Source organism: Ascaphus truei, chromosome 2, assembly GCF_040206685.1.
Source record: "Ascaphus truei isolate aAscTru1 chromosome 2, aAscTru1.hap1, whole genome shotgun sequence".
In the NCBI taxonomy this organism is placed as follows: Eukaryota; Metazoa; Chordata; class Amphibia; order Anura; family Ascaphidae; genus Ascaphus; species Ascaphus truei.
Genome location: NC_134484.1, coordinates 225687648 through 225704225, shown reverse-complemented (window position 1 = coordinate 225704225; position 16578 = coordinate 225687648).

Here is a 16578-nt window from a genome sequence, read left to right as displayed (position 1 = left end):
TCTTTGTGTTATTTATTTAGTCTGTTGAAGGCTTGTTTTTGTGTTGTGTGTGTATTTATATGTATATATATATATATATATATATACATATCTATCTATCTATCTATCTATCTATCTATCTATCTATCTATCTATCTATCTATCTATATATATATATATATATATATATATTTATATATTTATATATTGTGTGTGTGTGTATATATATATATATATATATATATATATATATATTGTGACATAGTCCAAAGATGTTAGGCAGCTTTCTGCCATATTTTAGGTCAGAAAGTGCAGGAATAGTTAAAAATGATCTGTTCCACAGCTTCCCATTAACTCAGGCAGCTGGATGGAAAATCCAGACCACAGATTACAATGGCTCTAGTTCTCCCTCACCTGCTCTTCTACTCACATGCACAGGTATTTAGAGCAGAGAGGTTTTGCATTTCACTCTCTCTCCTTAGAGCCTGGAGGCTGGGGGTATCGCTGCTCCCCGGAATCCAGTTTGGGGTGGACGGCCCCTCCAAGTATCACAGTACCAGAGGATTTGCCTGGACACTGGGGACCGAGTTCCCACCACGAACAGATAAGACAAAACAAATGTTTATTGCTGTTGCTAAAAGACTGTGCTGTATCTAGTGACCCTAAATAAGAGAGCATTGTTTTAAGCTGGGGAACCAGGTTAGTTGGCCAGCAGCTGTTAGAGAGACTGATTCTGATGTGTAGTTAGATCCCTGAAAGGGATAGGATTTTGTTTATATGATTTTGGTTTTATTTCTTAAAAATAACAGTGTGGGAAATACTGTAACACTGAAATGAGTGAACTGCTGAATGAAAGTATCTGAGTATAAGGTAACGGCGTTCTCCTCGCTTCCCACACAAAGCACTCCCTCTCCGCAGGGAGCCCCTGCACACACAAAACAAGCCTGCCTTACCGTCCTCCACGGCTCCTCGCCCCTGCTGCCGTCGCGGGATCACTCCCCTCGGCGATTCCTCTGCTCAGCGCCGGGCGCGCCCACGCCCTCCTACACGCACGCATATACGCACGCCAGCCTCAGACGTTATGTGCATGCAGTCTCAGCTTACAGAGCACACGCCTAACAGAGCACTTTTAACCTCTGCTTCTGCAGTGAGGCGTCACCCCCAACCATCACACAGTTCAATGCAAAGCAATGATTACACTCAGCTGGGCTGTAACACCTCTCTCCTATCAGGGAGGACTCCTTGCAGTCCTCCAGGCCTGCCCCCTTTTCCCATTGGCCTGCCCAGCTTTATTATGCCTGTGCTGCCCATCACTCGTCGCTCGACATAGTTCTGTATGGCAGCATTTTACTATTTTCTCAGTGACTCCTCAGGTATTGACGCGGATTGGACGACTACTCCCTCTGGCTCTCGACTTTGGCTCTACTTGGACTTCGTGACTTCTGGCATCCCTGACCTTGGCAACGGCAATAACTACTCCTTCTCTACTACCGGTACCGGCAAGTATTGTCTTCACTACTATACCTGGCCTGGCAACAATAACACCACACTCCGGACACGCTCCCTTTGCTGCGGGTGCGTGTATCCCTACGTCCCACCTCAGCACAGGGGATGGGTCTTGTCTGCGGGCAGCACCGGCGTAACATTATGTCGAGCCCACAAGACGCAGACCAGACCGAACTACAGCAGTTTCTCTCTAATCTGCTTCAGCATAACCAGGCCATGGCGGATCAAATTGTGGCACTTACACGCCAGGTCGCAGTACTCTCAGACAGGGTACCGACCGCGACCCCGCCAGATGTAAGCCCCCACTCCGCAAGCGCAATTAGCAGCTCAGATGTAAGGATTCCTCCTCCCAAGCCTTATGCAGGTGAACCGCAAGATTGTAGGGATTTCCTAAACCAGTGTGAGGTGCAGTTTGAAATGGTCCCCCATCTCTACAATACTGATCGCAAGAAAGTAGCCTACATTTATATCCTCCTCACTGGCAGCGCCCTGGCTTGGGCTTCCCCGGTTTGGGAGCGACGTTCTGACCTTACCCAAGATTACCCAGCATTTAAAGCCGAGTTTCAACGGGTATTCGATTCCCCCGCTCGTCGGGAGATGGCATCTGTTTTTCTCCTCCAGATCACGCAGGGACGGCGAACGGTGACACAGTATGCTGTGGAATTCCGGACTCTAGCAGCCGAGACTAACTGGGGACAAAAGGCTCTCGTCTCCGTATTCTGGCAAGGCCTGGCAGATCCCATCAAGGATGAACTCTCTCGCCAATCCAGGCCGGATCAACTGGAGGTCCTGATTGATTTGGCCGACCGAGTGGATCAACGCATCCAGGTACGCCGCTCAGAGCGTCAGCGCGCTCGCTTTCTTAACTTCCAAGTTCCGTTCTCCAGTACTCCCAGCAGCACTCCTGCTCCCTCAAGTGCTACCACACCTCTTCGTCCTGCACTGGAGTTGCCAGAGCCAATGCAATTGGGGGTACAACGCATCCGCACACCGATACGGCAGTTCCGCCACGCCGGGGGATTGTGTTTCTACTGCGGATCCATGGAACATCGGGTTCGGGAGTGTCCATTGTGTCCGGAAAACGGGAACACCCAGTGTACAGAGGGGCTCTCTCTGGGTGTAATGTCTCCACGTCCCCTTCTTAAAGGTGAACTCCCTAAGAAACTTACATTTCCAGTCTTCCTTTCAGGCGATAAGTTCAAGACTTCTACCGCCGCTTTCATTGACTCAGGAGCTCTAGGAAACTTCGTGGATCTAGAATTCGCCAGGGTTAACCGCATACCACTAGTAAGGAAGAAAGTTCCCATCACACTCGTCGGTATCGATGGACATCCTCTTACCCCGGCCCACATCTCCTTAGAGACGGCTCCCTTGCTTCTGTCTTCACATCTACACAAGGAGACCTTAGTTCTCGATGCCATTCATGCTCCTGGGATACCCATCACCCTTGGTCTTCCTTGGCTACAGCTTAACAATCCTCTCATTGACTAGACTTCCTCCGCTCCCATTTCCTGGAGGCCGAGGTCAGGCGAGACTCGTCAACTGCTGGCCAATACCTCTGTTCCCGAAGTTATTCTACCTTCTGTTTACCATCAATTCCGGGACGTTTTCAATAAGGTACAGTCAGACCTCTTGCCGCCACACAGGACTTACAATTGTCCAATTGATCTAGTTCCTGGTTAATCCCTACCCAAGTCCAAGACCTACCCCTTGTCGTTACCAGAATCTCACGCTATGGATGAATATATCCAGGAGAATCTCAAGAAAGGCTTTATTCGTCACTCCAATTCCCCAGCAGGGGCTGGGTTTTTCTTCGTCAAGAAAAAGGATGGGTCGTTGAGGCCTTGCATCGACTACAGGGGTTCAAACCACATCACTATTAAAAATCGTTACCCCCTTCCCCTTATTACCGAACTGTTCGATAAATTACAGGGGGGCAAGATTTTTTCCAAGTTGGATCTACGTGGTGCCTATAACCTGGTGCGCATCAGGAAGGGGGATGAATGGAAGACGGCCTTCAACACGCGTAGTGGACACTACGAATATCTGGTAATGCCTTTCGGCTTATGTAATGCTCCCGCTGTCTTCCAGGATTTCATCAACGACGTCTTTCGTAAGGTACTCAATATTTTTGTTATTGTATACTTGGATGATATCCTGATTTTTTCCAAAGATCTCCAGGACCATATACGCCACACCTCCTACGTCCTTTCCCGTCTCCGTGAACACCATTTGTACGCCAAACTGGAGAAGTGCACCTTTCATTCGACCTCTACTCCGTTCCTGGGATATATCATTTCCGATGAGGGTTTTTGATGGACTCCGGTAAACTTCAAGCGATCACTGAATGGCCAAGACCCAATTCTCTCAAGGCCATACAACGTTTTTTAGGCTTCGCTAATTATTATCGTAAGTTTATACAGAGTTTTTCCACCATTGTGGCACCCCTTACTGCGCTCACCAAAAAAGGAGCTGATCCTTCTGCTTGGTCATCCGAGGCCATTTCCGCCTTCGAGACACTCAAGAAAGCCTTTATATCCGCACCTATTCTCCGTCATCCCGACATTGAACTTCCCTTCGTCCTGGAGGTCGACGCTTCTGTTTGCGGCGCTGGTGCCGTTCTGTCTCAGAGACCCACGTCCCAAGATAAGTTACATCCCTGTGCATATTTTTCCAGGAAATTCTCGTCTGCCGAGAAGAACTATGACGTGGGTAACAGGGAACTTCTGGCCATGAAGATGGCTCTTCAAGAGTGGAGACACCTGCTGGAGGGGCCGAAAGAGCCATTTACTATTCTCATGGACCACAAGAACCTTCTTTACATAGAGAACGCTCGACGCCTTGGTCCACGACAGGCTCGTTGGGCTCTTTTTTTTCTCGATTCGATTTTCACCTATCCTATATCCCCGGGACCAAGAACGTAATGGCAGACGCACTCTCCCGAATACATTCTTCTGAAGAGAGGCAAGAGGAATCGGAATATGGAGACTATCCTTCCACATGAGAGGATTCTCGCCACGTCTACTTTCAAGAATCTTGACAAGATTTTGCACTCCCAGAGACGCATTCCCAAGGACTTGGTCGTTCCCGACAACAAACTCTTTGTACCATCCAAATTTGTTCCAGAGGTCCTGTCTTGTGGTCATTCCTCTAAATCTGCAGGTCATCCAGGTTTTAAGAAGACTACTGATCTCATTCGTCGGAATTTCTGGTGGCCAAGGATGTCTCAAGATATTCTGGAGTTTACCCGCGCATGTCACACGTGCGCTCAAAGCAAGACTCTCCGTCAAAAGCCACAGGGTTTTCTGTTACCCCTTCCAGTTCCCGACCGCCCCTGGTCCCACATTTCTATGGAATTTATCGTGGAGTTGCCCAGGTCCAGAGGAATGAACACTATCTTGGTGGTTGTGGACAGGTTCTCGAAGATGTCCCATTTCATTCCACTTAAAGGATTACCCACCTCCCCCGCCCTTGCTGATATCTTTACGGAGCAGATTTTCCGGATTCATGGGATTCCTTCGTCCATTGTTTCTGACAGAGGTTCTCAGTTCGTATCCAAATTTTGGAGAGCTTTCACAAAGAGATTGGGCATCTCTTCTTCCTTCTCTTCCGCCTATCATCCTCAGTCCAATGGACAAACAGAGAGAATCAATCAATCCCTGGAGAAGTACCTGAGATGTTTTATATCCGATTTCCAGGATGATTGGGCTCAACTCCTCTCTTGGGCAGAATATGCCGTCAATTCTGCAAAAACCGAGTCTACCCGGGAGTCTCCCTTCTTTATAAATTATGGGTTCCACCCTCCCTGTCTTCCCATCCCCAACATTCCTTCTGGAGTACCAGCCGTAGATGAACGCATTTCTTCCCTCCAAACCACATGGTCCAGGATTCAGTCTACCCTTCTCAACTCCTCCCGCAGATCGAAACTACAGGCCGATCGTCGTCGTCGTTCAGCGCCCAGTTACAAACCAGGGGATTTGGTATGGCTCTCCTCTAGGAATATCCACCTCAAGGTACCATCTCCTAAACTGGCACCTAAGTTCCTGGGTCCCTTCCCTATTTGTGAACAAATCAATCCTGTGGCATTTCGGCTCCAACTACCACCCAGTATGAAGATTCCCAATGTCTTCCATGTGTCCCTCTTAAAACCATTTATCTCCAGTCAATTCTTTCCGGATCAGACTCGTAAACCGGATCCCATTACTGTACAAAATAACGAGGAATACGAAGTTCACTCTCTTTTGGATTCTCGTCTATCCAGGGGTCAGCTTCAGTTCTTGGTGAGGTGGAAGGGCTTTGGTCCTGAAGAGAGATCCTGGGTACCTTCAAAGGACATTCATGCCCCGGTCCTTCTTAAGTCCTTCAGGAGAAAGTTTCCAGAGAAACCGTTCTTGGACCGTCCTGAGGCCGTTCCTGAAGAGGGGGGTACTGTCAGGAATCGGCGTTCTCCTCGCTTCCCACACAAAGCACTCCCTCTCCGCAGGGAGTCCCTGCACACACAAAACAAGCCTGCCTTACCGGCCTCCACGGCTCCTCGCCCCTGCCGCCATCGCGGGATCACTCCCCTCGGCGATTCCTCTGCTCAGCGCCGGGCGCGCCCACGCCCTCCTACACGCACGCCTATACGCATGTCAGCCTCAGACGTTATGTGCATGCAGTCTCAGCTTACAGAGCACACGCCTAACAGAGCACTTTAACCTCTGCTTCTGCAGTGAGGCGTCGCCCCCAACCATCACACAGTTCAATGCAAAGCAATGATTACACTCAGCTGGGCTGTAACACCTCTCTCCTATCAGGGAGGACTCCTTGCAGTCCTCCAGGCCTGCCCCCTTTTCCCATTGGCCCGCCCAGCTTTATTATGCCTGTGCTTCCCATCACTCGTCGCTCGACATAGTTCTGTAGGGAAGCATTTGACTATTCTCTCAGTGACTCCTCAGGTATTGACGCGGATTGGACGACTACCTCCTCTGGCTCTCGACTTTGGCTCTACTTGGACTTCGTGACTTCTGGCATCCCTGACCTTGGCAACGGCAATAACTACTCCTTCTCTACTACCGGTACCGGCAAGTATTGTCTTCACTACTATACCTGGCCTGGCAACAATAACACCACACACCGGACACGCTCCCTTTGCTGCGGGTGCGTGTATCCCTACGTCCCACCTCAGCACAGGGGACGGGTCTGGTCTGCGGGCAGCACCGGCGTAACACTGAGTACCTCTAATCTACACTTGTTAAAGCTGCAGTACCTTACTTGGATGAAAATAAAGCAGGCAGAAGCCTGAGTTAAGCAGCATAATACTTTGCATGACCCTGTTTTTTGTATAAATAACCCTAGAAGACTGTGTCGGGAAGAACCCAGACAGACGTCAGTGGTACAAAAGAGGGGCGTTTGTCACATATGGTGGAGAATGCGGGCAAGAAGCGAACGCCGAGTTACAGAGGTGTATACTCCCAGCTTTACAAGAGTACGAGGCTTTGAAGAAAACGGAGTCTCTCTTACGGAGTGAGCTGGAAGAGGTGACGACTAGTCTGGAAAAGGCCAACACCGTAATTGCCAGCATGGATGAAAAACAGATTAAGTCTGACAAATTGATTGCTATCCTAAAACAGAAATACGGGAAGGCTCTACAAGAGGTTCATGCGCTCAGCACAGAGGTGCAAAACTCACGCCTGGAGGGCCACAGTCTGAACACAGAGCTGGGAATGTTGAAGCAAACCCATGAGATTGCCCTAAGTGAGTTAGAGACTTGAAAGCAAGAAAATGAGAGTCTGAAATTGGAGAATTCAGATTCGACTGACCAAGCAGAAAAAGTAAAGAAACAGTTGACTCAGGAAAAATTAGAAGTGCAGGAAGCACTACAGAATGCATTGATGCACACTCAGAGCCAGCACCAGGAAGAAATGGACGCTCTGAGAACAGAATTGCGACATGTATGCACAAAACAGAATTCTCTCGTGGAGGAACTTAACGTTTTGAAAAAGGAGAAAAGCATTAGAATAATTCAGAAGCACTGCAAAGCTCTTATCCAAGGAAGAAGGGAAAGAGAAAATTATCGGCGTAAACGCGCCGCAACTATCATCCTACAGGCTGCCTACAGAGGGATGAAAATTCGTCAGTTCAATCGCCGGAATAAAGCAGCCTGTGTTCTTCAATCATTCTACCGTGCCCGCATGGTACGAAGCAGGTTCCTCATTATGAAAGGAGCAACTATAAAAATCCAGTCTATGACTAGGATGACACAGAACAAGATTCGCTATCAAACCCTGAGAAATGCATCACTGGTTATCCAGCGGTACTTCCGCCTGAATAAATGTAGGCCTCAGGAAAGGGAGGTCCAAGACTACATGCCTGCCGGCTGCAAAGGTAAAATGCCACAGGGTACAGCCAGAGTTAGTGAGAGCCCCATCAAGGTGAAGGTGCTCCAGGTAATCAGTGCTTCATCTTCTAAGTACCATATAATTGCCCCAAAGGGAAAATCCCAGATCTCTGAGAGTGATGGTCGTGAGAAAATACATGGCAGTAAGAAGTACCATAAAGGTTCAAAGGTTGCAAAGCAAAAGCGACGAAGGTCAACGCTGGCCTTGAATTTTTCCGGATCTCGCCACTCTGGGCCACAATATAAAGACAAAGACTATCCGGCCCCAGAGTTCCGTCAGAAGCTAAAGAAACAGTCCAGTCATTTGCAGGTTGCTGCGGGTGTTGAAACGAAGTCAGAAAATGTAATGAACTGGAACTAAAAAAAAAAAAAGGAAAAAATGTTTGGGAATTACCGATTTTTATGTTATATGAGTGGACTATGTCACTTAACTTTGCAAATAAGCTAGTGTAGTTATGCTATATTAGGCCTCTAGAATAAGCATTTTGAAATATTGCAATGTTATATTGGTTCTCTGTGTTGAAAATGTAGCTAAACTACAAATTAATATACAGGGTTGATGGCCCTTAAGATTACAAGGCTGTAGTATAAGGAAAAAAAAAATAGTGGTAGCTTACAATATAGAAAAAAAAATGCCCTTTTCGGTTGGTAAATATATAATGAGGTTCATATTCTAGAGTAGAAAAACCCAGGGAGGTAATAGAAATTATCTGGTTTTGTGAATATATTTAGCATATCCTGGGTTGTAAGAATGTGTGCTAGACACTTATTTTTCAAAATAGTTCCCTAATAGAGAGCAACAAAATATGTTTGCCAAGTATAGTCTCTTATGACGAAACCGATTGTCCATAATTGCCGTGGAAAAAGTTCATATTCGTGTCATGTGAATACTTAATATTTCACTGAGGAGTTAGCTCAAGTATTTCAGGTAGGACGCTCACCCCAGTGAGGTCCATGGCCGCTCACCCCAGTAGGTGTGAGCTGGGGAGAGGGGATATGTGACATAGTCCAAAGATGTTAGGCAGCTTTCTGCCCCATTTTAGGTCAGAAAGTGCAGGAATAGTTAAAAATGATCCATTCCACAGCTTCCCATTAACTCAGGCAGCTGGATGGAAAATCCAGACCACAGATTACAATGGCTCTAGTTCTCCCTCACCTGCTCTTCTAATCACATGCACAGGTATTTAGAGCAGAGAGGTTTTGCATTTCACTCTCTCTCCTTAGAGCCTGGAGGCTGGGGGTATCACTGCTCCTCGGAATCCAGTTCGGGGTGGACGGCCCCTCCAAGTATCACAGTACCAGAGGATTTGCCTGGACACTTGGGACCGAGTTCCCACCACGAACATATAAGACAAAACAAATGTTTATTGCTGTTGCTAAAAGACTGTGCTGTATCTAGTGATCCTAAATAAGAGAGCATTGTTTTAAGCTGGGGAACCAGGTTAGTTGGCCAGCAACTGTTAGAGAGACTGATTCTGATGTGTAGTTAGATCCCTGAAAGGGATAGGATTTTGTTTATATGATTTTGGTTTTATTTCTTAAAAATAACAGTGTGGGAAATACTGTAACACTGAAATGAGTGAACTACTGAATGAAAGTATCTGAGTACCTCTAATCTGCACTTGTTAAAGATGCAGTACCTTACTTGGATGAAAATAAAGCAGGCAGAAGCCTGAGTTAAGCAGCATAATACTTTGCATGATCCTGTTTTTTGTATAAATAACCCTAGAAGACTGTGTCGGGAAGAACCCAGACAGACATCAGCGCTACAAAAGAGGGGCGTTTGTCACAAAATATATATATATATATATATATATATATATATATATATATATATATATATATATATATATACCAAAAAGAGTGCTACTGGGAGTGACCAAATGTATATAACAAAAAACTAAAATATCCAATATGACAAAAATACATGTATGTACTGTATGTACTGTATGTCAGTAAAACACATGACAATCATATAAATAACAAATAGTACAAATAACACAATGGGAAAAAGTGCTTCAGACATAAAAGTAACATATAGGAAAAGGAGTCCCTGCCCAAAGAGCTTACAATCTAAATGGTAGGTAGGAAGAGCGTAAAGAGACAGATGGTGGGCGTTCTGATAAGTGCATCTGCAAGGGCTAATGTTTATATATGAGGTGTATAGTACTCATATGTATATAGTACTCATATGCTTCGTTAAGCAGGTTGTGTTTTAAGGTGGGTGTTGCAGGGTACATGCAACCACACACGCGGGTTCTCTTGATAAAGCTTATTTATTGAGCCTTAAAAACATACAGCACACAAAAACAAAATAGCTTCTCTTCAGCATGCTGGACACAGACAGTTCATCATACATGTACGTTGAACACAGACCTTATAGCAGTAATCTCTTCAGTAGTTCAGTCCTGTCTCCTGACCAGCTAGACTGCATGTGTGTACAGCCTGGGGGTTTTAAAACACCTTGATTATGCAGCTGGGGTCAGACATCTGTCATGTTTTTTAGTTAAGGCAAGGTTGTGCTAACATGGCATGACTATGCTAATGAGATATACAATGGTCCTTTACTAATTTAGTTAATCTAGTGTTACTTTCACTGATTTAACTGAGCTTAGTGTATTTGGGCCAGAGTTAGAGTGGAACAGAGAAAAAAGAATGGAGTCTTTCTCAAACACTTTTGTGCCTAGACGTGTTCCTATTCTAACATTGTGTACTCTTTATGTGAATATTGTTTGTATTCTGAGTTTTCCCTGGAATATGCAGACACACTTTAATGAACTTAACTTAAAAATAATCACAGGTTGTGGTGTAAATCTTATAGTAAAACTGTGGCATAAGATATCTGATATATGAGGCAGATATCAAAGTAGCCTAAAGTATTTTACGTTCGTTTTCAATGCTTGAAAGTCAGATATGACTGAAAAGATTACAGGGAAATTTTATATGTTAGTGAATCATTTTTTTTTAATAACTGTATAATATTTAAAAGATTTCTGCTGGCAGCAAAGGAATTAACATAAGCAGAAGTGTAGTTTGTCAGAACAAATCCAATTGCATTATCAAATTGGTCATTTTTATTGGTGTGCTAATGACAAATTACAGCACTACCAAATAATGCTTGGATCAGGAATTTACTTGATTCTGCTGCTTTAATAAATTGATCTTACATTGGCTAAATTTTAAATGTATACATTTCCCAGACTGACGGTTTGCATACATAAACAAATGGACAAGATTATTTCTAAGTACACAATAGGAATTGTAGACAAAGAAGTATAGTATAAAATATGTTAGAATCCGATTAAAATAAGTGGCTTAGAATCCCTGATTTTTTCTGTTCTGGTAATTGGCCAACAATGAGAATTATAGCAGGAGTGCACAATCTTTTCCCCCTGCACTCCCTGCCGGCTGTTCCTCCCCCCCTCCCCTCTCACCCTCTCCTTACCTTGGCTCCGGTGTTCTGACGTCACAACTTCACGACGTCACGTCACCTTGCGGCATCCCAAGGGTAGTACAAAGGACTCGGGGGCATCCCTTAAGATTGGGGGAAAGGAGATTTCACCAGCAACAAAGGAAAGGGTTCTTTATAGTAAGGGCAGTTACAATGTGGAATTCATTACCCATGGAGACTGTGATGGCAGATACAATAGATTTGTTCAAAAAAAGGTTGGACATCTTTTTAGAAAGGAAAGGTACTGTATACAGGAATATACCAAATAACTAAACATGAGAAGGATGTTGATCCAGGGAATAATCCGATTGCCAAATCTTGGAGTCAGAAAGGAATTTATTTTCCCCCTTATGAGATATCATTGGATTATTTGACACTGGGGTTTTTGTTTGCCTTCCTCTGGACCAATAAGGAAGTATAGATATTAGGATAAAGTATCTGCTGTCTAAATTTAGCATAGGTTTAACTTGATGGACATATCTCTTTTTTTCAACCTTCTCTAGTATGTAACTATGTCATGTGATATCACATTAACAGAAACCGTCTGAGCCAAGGTAAGGGAAGTTAGAGAGGCGTTCGCCACTTCCCTGGCATTTAATTTAAATGCCTTTAAATACTTAAAGAGTGCTGGGCCTCTGTAACTGCCATGCCCCCAGCAGAGAATCTCACGCACCCCAGGTTGCGCACCCCTTAGTTATAGTACAGTAAGTAGGGGGTTATGGCCATTCATAGTGTCATGTTTGTTCTTATGCACACACAAAGAAAGGAAATCACACGATCTCCCAAAGATCCCTATTTATTGCACTCAGAGACTGGCATAGTATATATGGGTTTAAGTACTCCTAGACTCAATCGTCTAAATGACTAGTTTTAGTACATAAAGCAAATGCTCCCAACACTGTAGGAGGACAATTATCAATAAAAGCCTAATAATGACCAATATAATAAAGTTTTATTCAAATCCTAAACATCGACGCAATAGTGTGATATTATAAAATAAGTGTGCTAAAAAGCTAAAAGTGTGGTTGTTAATGCACAATGATGTAGAAATAGAGTCAGATAATACTACTCTTAGTTAATTATATTTCTCAAGGCAAATCAAAATCGTCCTGTGCATCTGTTGTAGACATATGTTGTCATTTCAAATCAATGTGCAAAACAGAAAGTGAATCCCTGCGCTTCTCCCATAGGGATAGCAATCAATGGGGAATATATATATATATATATATATGTATGGTGTAAATACCTATAAGAAAAAAGGAGACTTTTGGTATACATCCTTTGATCAAATAATGCCAAGCCTGCTAACCACGTCAAGGTAAGTCTCTTTAGCAGGTCCCTACGCTAAATGTATACTAGTGTTATGTGAAATAAGCCCAGAAGGGGTTAAAATATCAAAGCATATGCTTGTATAACCTAGTGTAATTAAAAACTGGTATATACCAGTACAGATACTCACATGTAAGTGAAGTGGAATAAGGGGACCTTGCTAGGAGATTATATACCTAGAAGAGATGGGGCTGGCCTGCCACAAACTGCTCAATAAGCAGTTGCAGGTGATTGGCTAAATATATTCAATTACACCATAGTAGTGTTGCCCTCTAGGAGCGTGCTGCAAAGGATTAAAATCGGCCCAACAAATAATGTAAAACAAATATAATCACTGCGCTTCTCCATGTAAAGAGCATGCAGCTAGTGAAGGAAATGGCCATACAAAAGTGCACTTCACTTACATGTGAGTATCTGTACTGGTATATACCAGTTTTTAATTACACTAGGTTATACAAGCATTTGCTTTGATATTTTAACCCCTTCTGGGCTTATTTCACATAACACTAGTATGCATTTAGCGTAGGGACCTGCTAAAGAGACTTAACTTGACGTGGTTAGCAGGCTTGGCATTATTTGATCAAAGGATGTATACCAAAAGTCTCCTTTTTTCTTATAGGTATTTACACCATACATAGATATATATATATATATTCCCCATTGATTGCTATCCCTATGGGAGAAGCGCAGGGATTCACTTTCTGTTTTGCACATTTCTATGGCCATTTCCTTCACTAGCTGCATGCTCTTTACATGGAGAAGCGCAGTGATTATATTTGTTTTACATTTCAAATCAATGCTTAACTCGTAAATGTTACCGGAGTTAAAGCGATGACTGCGAATGGCATTAAATGTATTGGTATATATTTCTCCACATGTTTAGTATATACAGTAGCATGTTCAGTGTTCAATGTTATTAATTAAACAGCATAGTGTTAATGTGATTAGCATATAGCTTTTAGCCGTGACAAGTCCTCCTTAGTGATATTACAGGGACAGTTTAACTTATCTGAGTCACGGTTCTAAAAAGTGTTTGTAGCGTGTGTGTAGGTGGACGCTCACAGAGGTATGCAAGGGAGACTGGTTATGGTGAAATTAAATAAGGCTTTTATTGCACCTGTTTCCTTAACATCAGGAAACCATCCAAACAAGGGGTAAACAAAGCTTCTATTCACTTGGGAGTATTTCTAGTGAAATACTATGCAGTCCACAACTCCCTTTAGATAAGCATGTCTCCCAGCCCCAAACATATAGCATGAAATGAACATATATAAAAAGTCTTATAAATGAAAGTCTTATCTGTTTGTAGTGGTTTGGAGGGAAAATCTTCTCTGTCCCTGGTTGCTCCCTTTTCCTCAGGGTTTGTCCGCATTCAGGTTTAGATGTTTCCCCTGTGTCTTGCAAGCAGCACTGCTGTTTCTTCTTGCAGGCTCAAGACAAATGTCCCCCATGTTCAGTCTCACAAGTTGTGAGACTTCAGACACAATCTCCCTTCCTGTCTCAAAAGACAGGCTTTTTTAAGCAATCTAATCAGGCAGGTGGTGTTGGTTAATTGACTACCAGCAGTTAACCACCACACTGATGGATTAGAGGCACGTTACCTGAACAGGGATACATACTTCCCCTGTTTGTGGGAAGCTCGGGTTTGCCATGGCCAAAGCCCATCCTTCCACTCTCATTCTAGATATCTCTGTGACTTGAATGAGAGTGGATGGAGGAAGAGAACCCTCAGTCCCGCTGGGATTGGAGCCCTTTCTCCAGTTTATTCATGTCTCCTCCCGAAGGTGCTTGAGATCAGCACTCCTCAGTCGCTTGAGGAGGACTTTTTCTAAGTATAGTCTTTTTGCTACGTGCGCGGTCATGAGATTTCCCTCGCGTCGGGTGCTCGTCTTATTGTAGGCATACTGTATGGCAGCAGTTGCAGAGCATTTAAAAACAGCCCTTTGAGTTTTCCGCTCTTGAAGCTGTCTCTCTGCCCTTTTCCCACTCAATGGGGTTGCTAGTTCAGCCTCTTTGGGGTTAAGTTGCAATTCCACACCCACTTCCAGAGAATGTCCCATCTTTTCAGCTTCATCAGCTAAGGATTCTTCTGGTTTTGATTCAACATGTGTACCTTCTTTTATTGCCTGTTGGGTGGCTGAAGGTTTTGCTAGTGCTTGTTTAGGTGGTTCAAATGGTGCAACCTTGTCTTTCAGACGAGCATTATTCCAAGCTCTCACTGTACCCTTGTCTTCATGGGTTTTTGTGGCTGTGGGATACTGACGCTTAGTCAGGGTCAATACTTGTCCTTGTAGAACTGTCATCTCATTCACGAGAGATCCCTGTTTTTTGAGTGCGTCTTGTAAGTCTCTTCTCAGGGAATTTATCTACACGCTTGGCTTTCTCTGAGCTTGCTTCCACCTTCTTATTGCATTGTGAAGCACTATGAATTTCTTTGCTCGGGCCAAAGTTACTTGTTTTAGTTTCTGGACCTTCTTGTGCTCCCATTTGTGCTGGGTCACCTGGGTTCTAAGCTTGGCCTCTAGCGATGCTTTGGTGATGCTCAGGGTAGCCTTCAGTTTCTCATGCTGCTTTGCGGGGACATACTGGGTAATCAGACGTTCCTGCAGCACTTGAATTTCTTTAACAGCCTGCAGATTGTCTTCCTGCAGAGTTCGCTACTTCTCCTCGGCCTTCTCGAGGTGCGTACGCAGACCTTGCAGTTGGTTCTGCAGTCAGTGCTCTGCTTAAAACTTCTCACCTTCCAAAAGTCTATTTATTTCTTTAAGCTCATGCAGCTTTTCTTTCTTTTCCTTGACGTCGTCGTGTCAAATGAAAATTTTCTTCTTTGAGTTTTAAGTTTTTTTTTTTAATCTTAAATTTTCTCCTATTTCAGTCTCTGTACTATTCAGGGCCTCCTTGCAGTCCTCCTTCCATTTACACACATCTGCTTTGAGAATGACAGTCTCCTGGCGTGAGACTTCCTTCTCTAGGTTGAGGGTCTAAAGCTCCTTCTGAGAGACTTTGAGATCTGTATTAAGATTGACAATAGTTTCTTTAGATATGTCCAGCTCCTCAGTGAGACTGTGTAGTTCCTTTCTGGAGACTTCCAGGTCTGTGAGGAAGCTGTTGGTCTCATGATGTGAGTCACCCCGTGCTCTGCGGAGTGTCTGTACCGCTTTCTGAGATACGTCCACCTCTGTCCGGACACTGTTGACCTCCTGTTGTGAGGCATTCGGCTCTACGCGAAGAGTGTGAACCTCTTGCTGAAAGACTGTCATCTGCTTTAGTGCCTCCTCATATTTCCACTTCAGCTTAGCCATCATTTTATCAGATTGGCTCTGCTTTTCATCCATGGTGGAAATAGTAGCGTTTGCAGTATCTAGCTCAGTCTTGAGAGCGTCCAATTCTGTCCTGGCCAAAGAGTAAATTGTGAGCACATCTTTCTGTAGCCTCACGTTATTTTTCTGTAGCTCTGTGTAACCATCTTTCTGTTGTTTCAATTGTTCATGGAGCATATCACAGTCATGCCTGGCATTTTTCAGGGCGTCTTCACGGCTGGTCAAGGGATCGTCACTCACTGGTTCCGGCTCCACTTCCCTGGGATGGTTGGTTGAGGGTTCCTCACTGTTGACACCGGACAGACACTTCTTTGGGGTACACGACTTCTGCCTTGGGACCTCTGGCTATTTGGTTAACTGCGGAACGAATTCTCCATTTTTTCTAGGCTGCAGGGCAACTCGGTCCCCCTTTTCCTCCACAGGATCTGTGGACGTGTCTGTTCCTTCCACGGTAAGTGAAGAATCACTTTTCTTTTTCCGCCTTTTTGTTTTGGATGACTCCGTCCCATCAGGAATACTGGGGTCTCCTTCTTTATTTGATACTTCAGCAGCTTCATTATATACGCCAGGCTTTTCTTGCAGTTGCTTTAGCTGACAGAAATATTGGGTGATCT